At 36.8% G+C, this 12,269-nt stretch overlaps 1 long non-coding RNA gene across 1 annotated transcript in view; it reads left to right on the forward strand.

Moving 5' to 3' along the window:
* The window catches only part of LOC116659998, a 35,934-nt gene extending 24,019 nt beyond the window's left edge, over positions 1-11,915 (forward strand). The window contains exons 3-4 of the long non-coding RNA XR_004315353.1: positions 3,852-3,963; positions 10,979-11,915. This is a non-coding gene — a long non-coding RNA (uncharacterized LOC116659998). The remainder of the gene's footprint in view (positions 1-3,851; positions 3,964-10,978) is intronic.
* The last annotated feature ends 354 nt before the right edge of the window (positions 11,916-12,269 follow it).

Consider the following 12,269-nt stretch of genomic DNA (forward strand, 5'->3'; position numbering starts at 1 on the left):
TGAAATGGCTGACCACTGCCTCCTTCTCAAAGCCCACTGAGTTCTTGGCTTCCATTACCATTTCTCTTGGCTTCCTTTCTGTCATTTGTTCTACTACTTCTTAAATTTTCTTGCCAGCACCTCTTCCTCTGTTCATTCCTTAAATAGGATCTCTGTCCTAAGTTCTCTTCTCAACTCAATTTATGTATTTTTCTTTACAATCTCATCTAATCCTGTAGCCTCAGGATTTATATACATGTCATATAAATTATATAAAAGTGACTCCCAAATTTATATCCACAGCCAAGGGCTCTCTTGAGCTTCAGACCCATATCTCTTAACTACTTATTGGGCACTACCTCTTGAATGTATCATAGTCCAAACTTAACATGTCTGAAAATGAATTCATGATCTTCACTTACACCATCATGACCTGTCCCTCTTCCAGTGTTCGTTTATCTCAGTTAATGACACCCCTATCTACCCAGTTACCCTAGCCAGAAACCCAGGAATTATCCTTGACTACTTCTCCCTTACTTCCTACATCAAACCAAAAATCAAGTGTTGTATCTTTTACTTCTGAAATATCCTTAATCTGTTGCTTCTCCTATCTGTACTTTTACTGTCTTGATTAAGCCACCATTTTCTCTAACCTGGACTGTTTCAACAGCCTCCTTCCGAAGTGTCTGTTTGACTTTAAGTATTGTTTCCTCTCAGATCCCTCTAAATTAAGATAAAGTGCCTTTAAAAACACAAATCTGATGGTCACTACATGCTTTAAATCCTTTAATGGTATAATTAGTCAGGGTTCGACCAGAGAAGCCAAGCCCACAGGAGATACATACTAGGAGATTTATTGTAAGGAATTGGTTTACACTGGTTGAAGCTGGCTGGCCAAGTTCAGACTCCACAGGGCAGGCTGTCGGGTAGGGCAGGGTGGAATTTTCAGGCATGGGCTGAAGCTGCTGTCCACCGGCAGAATTTCTTCTTCAGAGAAGATTTGGTTCTGTTTTTAAGGCCTTTTGACTGATTGAATCAAGCCCACTCAGATTGTCTGTGGTAATCTCCCTTACTTAAAGTCAACTGATTATGAACTTTAATCATGTTTGCAGAATACGTTCACAACCAAATCTAGCAACACCTAGGTTAATGTTTGATGAATAGCTTGGGACTGTCAGGTTGACACATCAAGCAACCCATCACAATGGCTTCCTGTGCCTTTCAGATAAAGCCCTTATTTCTTAAAAGTGCCTGTTTATAGTGCCTGTCCAGCCTGGCATTCATCTTTCTGTCAAGCCTGGTCTCTCTCCCTTCTCTCACTTGAACTCTAGGCTTTAGTAAAATTGAGATCCTTTTATTTCCAGAATGTACCTGTTCTCTACCTGAAATGCTCTTTCTCTCTGGTTCTCTGCTTCACCTAGCTAACGCTCAGCTCATCCCTTCCTTAGGGAGCCTTTCCTCACCTTAGTCTAAATTAGGACATGTTGTTAAAAGTTCCCTTAATATCTTGTATTTCTTCTATCATAACATTCATCACATTTTATTGCAGTTTCTTGTTTATTGTCTGTTTTCCTTGCTATAGAGTAAGATGTCTTATCTCTGTATTTCAAGCATTTAATATAATGTCTAACACAGTAGGTGGTCCTAAAATATTTGTTGAACAACTAGAAGAATGAATAAATGTGGTTTTATTATTTTAATAGAATTCAGGTTAAATTTGTGAATATAAGATACCCATATTTAATTAGAAGTGTAAAATGTATTCCAAATCAAAAATATCTAACTTTAATTTTTCACTGTTATGGGGCATCCAGATATCTTCTGTTAGAATGGGTAATAGAATGGTAGCTTTTAAAAGTTCTTTTTATAAGCACACATACCCTTGTAGAAGACATGAGTTATTCATTTGTTCACTTATTAAATATTTGTTATGCACCTTCCAGACATTGGTACAGATTCTAGGGATACTGTGGTGAATGAGATAAACAAGATGCCTCCCTTCATGTAGCTTACGTAAGAGGTGGGAACAAAAGGCAGTCAATAACCAAGAAGTCAGTAAACCGGTAAGATAATTTCAGACCGTAACGAAGAAAGTAATAATAAAAGTAGTGTGGTATGACAGTGACTAGGACACAGGTGGGATTGAAGTGAAGTGTTAGGGAGAGCCTCATTTTATCCACCAATAGAATGAAAGTAGTTTAACTATTAAGAAAATACATTTCCCGTTCAAGAGAGCATGTGCATATTACATGTATGCATATCCACTTGTTCAATTTTAAAATTAATCTTTCTTTTTATAGATATAGAAGCTGAGGCTCAGGGAATTAAGTAAATCACCTAAGGCCACAAACAGCTACTAAGTGGCAGAGCTCAGATTCAGCTGTTGGCATAGTTAATCTGAAGCCGTGCTTTTCTCTCCTACAGCATACCACCACCCAGAGAGACGGCCTCTTGAGGAAAAGGGCCGCTTATGTCCCTGTTAGGTTTAAGCAATCTCATCTAATATTTTTTGAAGATTCTTTTTAAAACCTGTACTCTGTATCAGTAATAGTAATACACAATACATAATATTTCTATGATACTTTCTATTTTTCAAGGCACTTTTATTTTCATTATCTCGTTATCCTGTGACTACTGCTAATTAAGATAAAGAGACTTTACAGACTATTGGAGTGTTCAGAAAACTGAAATATGGAAGTTAAGTGATTTTGCCATGATTACAACTGTATAATGGTGGATATAGACTAGATTCAGTTCTCTTAACTTTTAGTCTGGTATTTTTTCCAGTATGTCTGTGAAAAAACCTGCTTATTTTCTTTTTTAAGAATTTATGAGTAAAACCTGAGAATTAATTTTAATTTCTCAGGCAAAGTGCCAAAGACTTATTCATTAGTACTGGTAACTTCACTGTTAAGAAATGAAAAAGAATAAAGTGTAACAAAGGATAAGATAAAAAGTGTTATGTGTCTCATTAAATAGTTGATTCTATCCTTTTTTTCCTAACTTCATGCAAGTGACAAAAAGGAACCCAAATACAAAGTCCCTGAGACGCTATTCAAATTCAAGTACTTAAAATACAAATATGTGACAACTTTATTCTTTGCAGCTTATGAGAGAGCCATTTTTGCTTGTTGCATTATTCTTGATGACATATGTGTTTGTTTTATAATTATCAAGAAATTAATAATGAAAATGGAAAAAACAGTTTTTCATGTTTTCACCGAAAGAAAATATATTCCCCTCTTTTCCAAAAGTCAGCTGGGTCTTACCAGCTTTGCAAAATGATGAATGAATGCCTTGTTCATTATTATTGCTCAAGTCATTCTTATTTATGCCAGTAATTCAAGGATTATGTTTTGATTGTTCTTGAGAGATGAAAACACTTTCTTGCTGATGAATAAACACTGCCACTTTTTAAATATTTGTATGCAAAATATCTTTAGAGCCATTATGAAATGCTTTGCAAAAGCATTAGGAAGCTGTTTTTCGAAAGGCACTTTTTTTCTCTACCTTTTCTTTCATGCTAAGCAGTCCAGTTGAAAGGCCTTTCAGAGTTAACTTGTTTAAGCAATACCAGTGTTTTAGTGTAATGAATAACTTTTTATAGAAGACAATCACACACAATTCAACGTGCCGGTATTTCTATTTCTGTGCACCACCAATGCAGGGATTCTGTGGTAGAATCTCTTTCTTTGAGAAAGCTGAAACGATCAAAACCCTGATTAACCTCTGATATTCACGTGGTGCTCTTGATCTTGAGGACTGCAGCAGTAACAAAGCATTAATGGCAGCCATATGCTTAGGGTATTGTGGGTATGGGTGACCCAAATGTGAACTTGGGGGTGACTGATGCTAACTGCTATTTGTTTCAGGTTTGGTGTGGAGATTACTGATGAAGAGTTTGAGTTGCTGTTTGACAGAATCCCCCTTGATGAAGATGGAAATGTCAGATATCTCCAGTTTCTTGGCCATGTTTGATTCTCGGTACTCCTTCACATTTTCTCATTCCTTAGTTGTTTTCTATTCTTGATGTTTTTAATTCAGAGAATGGACCTCCAAAAGAATTAGGATTATTTAAAATTTCTCTTAATGGATTTGTGTCTCATTTATTAGTCTTTTACAAGTGACAAAGATTTTCAAAAAGCAATGTTAACAAAAAAAGTAGAATCTTTTAACATTGATTCATGGCAATTCATTTAAAAATATTTAATACCTCAGTATCTGAAAATGGACATGAGAAGGGATAGTGTGACAGAGATGACAAGGGAGAGGAGTATAAATGGCAGAGTTAGAAAGAGAATTGTTGTGAGTGGCACAAGTCAGGTCCTGGAGATGAACTTTCCCAAGTTGAATTAAGCACCCTCTCACACACACTGACCTTTTGCCCACTCACTTACCTCCCAAGCACTATGCATTTACAGGACTCCTTACTGCTTCCTCCCAGTGAGTTCTAGTTTGGACCTTACATGGCTATTGCCAGTGGTTGTGTTAAAGGTAGAGCAAAAATGTTTCCTAAAATATTCCCAGTCTGTATTTCTCTGTCATGGAACCCAGGTTTTTACTCTTTTATGGATTTCACAGAGTAGTTCAAGACTTAAGTATTTAAAATTCTGATCAGTATTGACCATTATTCCTCAAACACCTTAAGGGATATTACAGTCCCAGGCATCTGCTGTTTTTGGCTGAGACCACTGAAATATGATCTCTTCTTCCTAAAGATACTTCTCTTCAAAGTAATTTCAGGAAATAACCATCTTCATCCCGTACAGCTCCTGCACCGTCCTCCAAATCACATACTGAACTTTTTAACCATGAAACTCATCTATCATTTCCTGTTAGCTCTTGATAGCAGAGGAGACCTGATTTGATTTGAAGGATATGGCAAGACACATCCCTCCAAAATTATTTTCCATCATACCTATCATAGAGACTGAAATTCTCACCTTAACAGACCCAGTTCTTGTAGTCAGAAGGTACTGGTGTGCAGAAGAAACCATTCAGATACTGATATCTCTGAGATGGGTAATACTTTAATTTGTCAGCCATTAATGCTTAGTTTAGCATTTCCCAAAGTGTACCAGAGGAACACTAGTTTCATAGGATGGTCAGAGCTCTTACCCTTTAAAAGTTTCCCATGGCCAAATAAGTTTGGGAAACTTATTAAATAAAGTTTCTAATGATATAAAAGTCGAATGAATCTTTCCTAAAACACTTCGCATAGCCTTTAACATTGCTAGCATGTGTCCTGAATCCCCAAGAGAGAAGAAACAGATCCTAAGACAAATAGTTTATGTCAGTGATGATCCCAGGAAGTACTGGTAAGGTGTCAGGAAAGGGTGCCAGGGAGGGGAAGGAAGCCAATTTAGGATTCATTAATGAGCAAGTTATTGGTGTGGGCGTCTGGGGGCTCTCTCCCACCGACGACCTCTGGGAAACTGTGCAGAACCGCCTCAGAGCTGTGCCAGCTGAGGACAAGGAAGCTGGAGTAGATCTCCGTCAGCTCTCATCAGCCATGGGGTGAGGATTTCTCCTGGCAGCATAATACCCTGGCTCTGCGCAGAGGCTGGCACAACATTCTCCCAGTCAGAGAGTGTCCTCAGGCGGAGTCATAGATGCTTACAGTGGAAAGCCCTCAGAGTGAAAGGGAGCCAGGGGTGTTGAGGAGATACTGGTAGGCCTTATCTAAAGGTGGCCTCTGCTGCAGTGAGATTTCGTGTACAGCATTTCCCAGACTCACCTGGCCTTCTTTCATGGAGCATCGCAGAGGCTAGTTACTTGGGAAAGCTACCATAGTTAGATAAATTCATCCACCAAGTAGTCATTATCTTAGAAAGTCAAGGTCAGGTGCCTGAGAATGATGTGAAGGAAAGCAGAGTTTTAAAAATATGGAGCCTATAGAGAAAGAGAAACACAAGCAGGATGCCGAACACTCAGAGGCAGCAGTATCAGGGCACTTAGGCTGAAGTGTCAATGCCAAAGGAACGGTGAGGTGGCGAAGGAGTGAGGTAGAGGGGTGATAAAGATACAGCTGGTGTCAGCCTGGCCTGTTCCCTTCAGTTTTTGGGTGGGTTAGTGTTAACGACAGGAGTCAGCTCTCTTAATTTTTATATTCTTGATTTAAGATACCATGTAACACTGTAACTTCACTGTTGATATCAACTAGTGCTTGTACTAATCCGATATTTGGCATTCCTTACCTCATTATTATTCCTGTCTTGCATGTGAGAAAACAGATGTAGAGAAAGATTAAGTGGTTTTCCCAGATTACATAAACCAGTGAGTGGACACTGCCAGTAGAACTCAGGTCCATCCGATTTGGAAGTTCCCAGGGTTCCACTTTTCACAGTACATCTCTGAATTACCCAGCAAGAGTGGTTCTGTTTAACAGCATACCCCACATCATGCTAAGAGCTATGCATGCATTATTTCTTTTAACGATAGGGACCATTTGTCTAAACTCTGCTTAAATTCACTGATTGATTGCTACCTGTGCATCTCCTCTGCCAGCCAGGATGATTATATTTATTTCTTGGTGTTGTGGAATAAGGGGCCCTAAACTGGGTTTCTGGAGACTTGGGTGACAGTAGTTAACAGTTTGGACTTTTGTTTAATAACTTTATGACATTGGTCAAGTCTTTAATGTTCTCTTGCTCTGGTTTTCTCATCCATAAAATGAAGTTTAGATCAAAAGGTCTCCAAAGTGCTTTCTAGGTCTAAAGTTCTACTTGAAGCAGTTTATATTCTTATAAATATTAACAGAGATTTAAAGAGGTCATTTAATATTCTTAAATGATACTGTAGTAGAAACATGTTTCCCTTGGAAATCTGAAGAATTAATAAAACATAACATTGAAATCACAGTATTTTAGAATTATCAGATGAAAATCAATACAATAAATATGTATTGAGTATTTTCTGTTTTCAATGAGCCAAGCACTCTTGATTTGGGAAAACAAATATTTCTTTTAAAGAAATTATTTCTTTGCTAATTTTGTCACAAAATCTGCATGTGACTTAGAACTTTTTTTTTTTTTTTAATATATACGTGTGGGGAGGAAAGGAACAGAGCTGTCAATAATTTAGGAGAACAAAGAACTGTACAGAACAGTATATAGAACAGTTAACGGTACCAGGAGTATTAAAAATCCAAAATTCTGTATCACTTTAGATTATTTTTTTAAGCTTCTTTGTATGTGCCATCTTTAGTGCCCCAGTTTTTAAGGATATACAGAAATAACCTTCTTAAAGAACCCAATTAAAATTAGTATGCTTTGATCAAAATAGGTTGTTTGGGGAAAAAATGTGGCCAAAAAATGACCACATCCATTAAAAACAAATGAATGGTAGACTTTGTGACTTGATCTCACCAGTGTAATTCCCAAGGAACCAATGGAATTGTTTCTCTGGGTTTGTGACTTAGCTCATTCATTTTACAGGCAGCTGTCCCACTAAGATACCATCTCCAAGGGCAGAATTCTCCTTCCAATGTACATATATGGAGTTAGGGACCAACCTAAGAGCCCTTTGGAAAATGGGACTGTCCAGACTTTATGAAAGCCTCCATTAATTCTGGGAGACTTTGCATTTGCCAAGTTGTCAGTCATCCAACCTTGGCTGTTTGTAAGACAGAGTGCTTCCTTTTGGATAAGAACCCTATATTCGTTTCCTGGGGCTGCTATAACAAAGTACCATAAACTGGGTGGCTTAAAAATAACAGAAATTTATTCTCTTATCCTTCTGAAAGCTAGATTTCTGAAACTGAGGTGTCAGCAGGACCCTATTCTCTCTGAGACTCTGGGTAGAATCCTACCTTGTGTCTTCCTAGCTTCGGGTGGTGACAGGCAACCCTTGACCTTCCTTGTCTTACAGCTGCATCACTCCAGTCTCTGTCTCTGTTGTCACATGATGATCTCCTTGCATGTCTCTGTCTCTATAGCCACATTTTCCTCTTCTTAGAAACCAGTCATATTGGAGTAAGGGCCAACAGTATAACCTCACCTTAACTAACTGTGCCTCCAACTACTATATTTTCAAATAAAGCCTCATTCTGAGGTCTGGGGGTAAGGACTTCAGCATATACTTTAGGGGGACAATTGAACGCACAACAAATCCTGTTACAGACCCAATGTGTTTGGTGTCTTACAAATTTTGTTGGGGGAGGGCACAAATGAGAGTGAGTTCCCATGTGTTCTCTGATGACAGCAACAACAGGAGCTAACATTTAATGCCCCCCAGTTGTCAGGCACTAAATACTAACTCATTTCATTCTTACAATAACCCTAGTAAATATTTTACATGTAAGAAACCTGGGGCATAGAAAATCAGTGCCCATTGTCACCCAGTTAACAGTGGTGAAGCAGACTGGCTGATTCCTAATACTACCCTGCCTCTGTGGACAGTAAGTACGAGCAGTTATATCTGCACTAACCAGTAAGGCTACTTGTCACTACTGAGCATGTAAAGTAAAAGAGTCAGAGATTCCAAGGAAATAATATTTTCTTGCCATTTATTGTTATTATTTTTTAGGCTTGAGTTGAACATTTATGTAAGTGTAAAATACCAGATTTCTAAGACTTAGCATTGAAAAAGGAATGTTAAAATATCCCATTAATGATTTCTCTGTTGATTGCATGTTTAAATGATAATTCTTTGGACATAATGGGTTACATAAATTATTAAATTAATTTTACCTTTTTAAAAACCTTTTTAAAATGTACTATTAGAAACTTTTAAATTATTTTTGTGGCTTACAGTGTATTCCTATTAGACAGTGCTGAATTAGACAGCAAATCTTTCTAATTAGAGTAGGCAGCATAATGGAAAAAAGGAATTATTTTAGTCATTGTGACTCCAAGTAAATCAGTTCTTAAAATTTCAGTTCTTAAAGTTTCTCTATCTGTAAAATGTGATGGAAAACTTAAATTTTCCCCCAAAATTGAATTACCAAATTGAACAAAAGTAATTATGAATCATTTTCTTTTAGCAAATTGATGTGTAGCTTTGAACTCCAGATACACAAAATATTTCTGTGGTATGGGGTCACTGTCATTCTTGGCTTTACAATTTTTTAGAATAATGATCATTTTCTTTAGCATAGATCTGTGAGGTGGCAAGTACAGCTATTGTTGTCTCCATTTTATAGACTTAAAAACAGATTCAGAGAGGTTAAGATGCAGGTCTCTCATTCTTAGCTCACACTTTTCTCATTATACTTTCCCGATCATGGAAATTATAGTTAAATTTTAGGTCTGGTGGTGTTCGGCTATGATTCCCCTCAGGAATGGTAGACAAAAATAGGTAAGCCAGATGAGGTTAAAGCTTCTATGCTTTTAATTAACATGATGTATTATTTTGTGTAGCCAGTCTGGACATAAACCAGAATCTAAGAACCTTCACTCTAAAGTTTGCTGTGACTGTGAAGTTGCCATAGTGGCACCTTCATATGAATAAGTTCAAAACTATAATCACTTAAAGAGGATAAGACATTCCAAGCAGTCCATGTTTTTTGGCTACTTATTGTTATTATTTTTTAAATTATTATTTTAAATGTCCAAATGTTACAGAAGTGTATTATATAAAGTCAGAGGAAGATTTGGAGATGCCCTCACCATCTTCCCCCAAATCCAGCTTCAGAAATAACTGGCTGATTATTAATTTTAACATGAAAGAAGTCAACACATTAAACAGTCTTATGGTTCTAAAATTTTTCATAAATTGTCATAGCGTGCAATATAAACCTCTATATTGAATAGAAAATATTTTTTTAACATTTGACATTTAACATACAATTTATTTGTCTTCTACAGCCATACATTGGTTAAATGTATATATCTCATATTCATCAAAGATGGCATTTCTTCTAAAATTATATGTAATTTCCAAAAGATTTTTTTTGGAAACACTAAAGAAAAATTGATTTAGAACAGTTATCTTCTCCAGAGATACTTGTTTTTTAAAAAATCATATTTTTTTATGTCACAACTTGATTGTGTGCTGAGCATGGCTTATTAAGTGTTTTAGAAAGATTATGTGGTCTCAGAAATATAGGAGAGTATCTGTAAAATTATAGTAGCTATTGGTTTTATTGAGATATATTTTAGAATACAGAGAAATGGCATTGCTTTAAAATATTAGTAATCCATGGAAAAAAATAATTAGGTCAAGATGATGGTTAGCGTGTAGTTTCTTTATCTTCATTAATTCATTCACAAGTCCTTTGAAGTGTTAATGTAAACATGTTTATCCCATGCATATAATTATGTAAAAATCACAAATGCATTTCTTCTTCATAAAAGTCACTTTCCTTCTATTAAGGGGAATTGTCTGTGAATAAGTAGGTTTGAACCTTAGCGGAGTCCCACAATATAGTAAGCCCTAAGATTTTCTCTGTTGGAAAGTATTTGAGTCAGGAGAGTCTTTGAGTCATGTCAGAGGGGTAAACCACTGGTATCTCAATATAATTAAGGAGATTTTGGAAATTTATTTGGACAAATTCTCTAATTCTGTTACATGTTATCTGAGAGCAAGGGGACAGTATTTGCAAGTCAAATGGTGGAAGAATCTATTGTCAGACAATTAAAACATCTTCACTGAGACCTACCGAACTAACCTTTGTGTGGTCTTGTTCTCAGATGGAAATGGTTCCTAGAGACAGTTGACAGCATGAATTTTGAGACGACACTAAATGTGTGTGGGAACTTGCAAAAACAAATCTAAAAAAAGATTTAGGACTGGGGTTTTCTTTGCCACTTTTTTACCATGATGGGGTGGGAGTGGGAGCTGGGGCCAGGGGTTGGGGGAGGCTCCAGAAGGAAAGGTGACGTTAGAGATGCTGGTAAAAGTTAGTCCTGGTCAAGCCTGGGGTGAACAATGACACAGTGTTGTTGTGGGCTGCCTCCACGACTTAGATATTCTTCCCATGTCAGTATAATCACTACTGGGAGGTAGCTCGATTAAGGATTACCATATCATTAATAGTATCCATGACTTTTGTTCAAAGGCTACTTGTGCAATGTTGCCTTGTGGATGAAGCGCCGTAATCCTCTGAGCCGCAGCTGTAGAGAGGGAGGCTCCTCAGAGCCGCCCACACTGACTTCCCTGTCCTCTCGGATCAATTCTAAAAAACAGACAGAAACAACAGTCAACTCAAAGCCAGAAAAAAGAAACATCCATTCTACATTTCCACATTCATCCCCAAGCTTCAATCCCTGCCAGTGTCTCCCATTCAACTCTTCTCTAACATCCAGATCACCACTCGGATGGTGGCCAGATTAAAGGGGAACAATGCAGTTTTAAATGTAAAGTTTGCATCTAATTTTTTTTTTCTTTGCATGAGAAAAAGCACATTGATTCTATGTGTCTGTCTAATGCTTAGCCTGTAGTTTGTCAGGTCTTATTTTCTTTGGCAACATGAGGCATGCTTGTGTCTCTCAACTGTCTAGGGCTTCTCAGTGTATTTGGTGAAGACGCTTAACTTTGAAATTTGTACTTGAGTAGAAAATTATATACGTAGGTAATAAACAGTGGGGGTTTACTTCATTAATATTGCTGTTAAGAAACTTCTGTTTCCAATAGGTCTGAGCACTGAGAGAAAATTTAAAACTTAGCAGTAGTTTGAAACCTAGGTATTGGGGGTTGGGCAGAAGAAAATAACTGAGTGAATCACATCTGGTAAAAACTCGAGGTCGTAGAAGACAGGAAAGAGTGAATGTAACTTTTCAAACACATTACCATTTCATTTCATAAAGTTTACCCCCTCAGAAAAGGAAAAGGGGGAAAAAACCCATTTATTCATTTGGCATAGGAAAATGTAAACAGTAAAATGAAGCCTAGAGTTACGTTTCTTGTTTTATACCTTAATAATCACACTTTTATTCCAAATTGAAATCAAGTTTTGCCTTGCTTTACTCATAAACCATTATTTAGAAGAGTTTTAGTTTTACATTTTCATCTCATTGTTTCATTTAAAAATCACTGTAACATTATTTTTATAAAAAATAAAACAACTCTTTTATCTATCCAAAGTTGTTTTTCAGATGAATCTATAAAAATATTTGGATTATTGCCTTTGAATCAAAATGTCTTGAGTTATTTCCCATTGCCCAAAGAATTATGTTTCTGTAGAGTATTTTTTTTGTATCTTGCTTAGTGGTAACACCCTCTTTTCCTATCTGTCCCTTTTTCTCTGACATTGACCTCCAAACTATACTGTAATTTTAATGTCATTGACATTTCTTTCCTAAGAGGCATTTATTGGTATGGAAATTACATGAGCCTTGCTACCCAAAACA

This window comes from Camelus ferus, chromosome 26, assembly GCF_009834535.1.
Source record: "Camelus ferus isolate YT-003-E chromosome 26, BCGSAC_Cfer_1.0, whole genome shotgun sequence".
Taxonomy (NCBI): Eukaryota; Metazoa; Chordata; class Mammalia; order Artiodactyla; family Camelidae; genus Camelus; species Camelus ferus.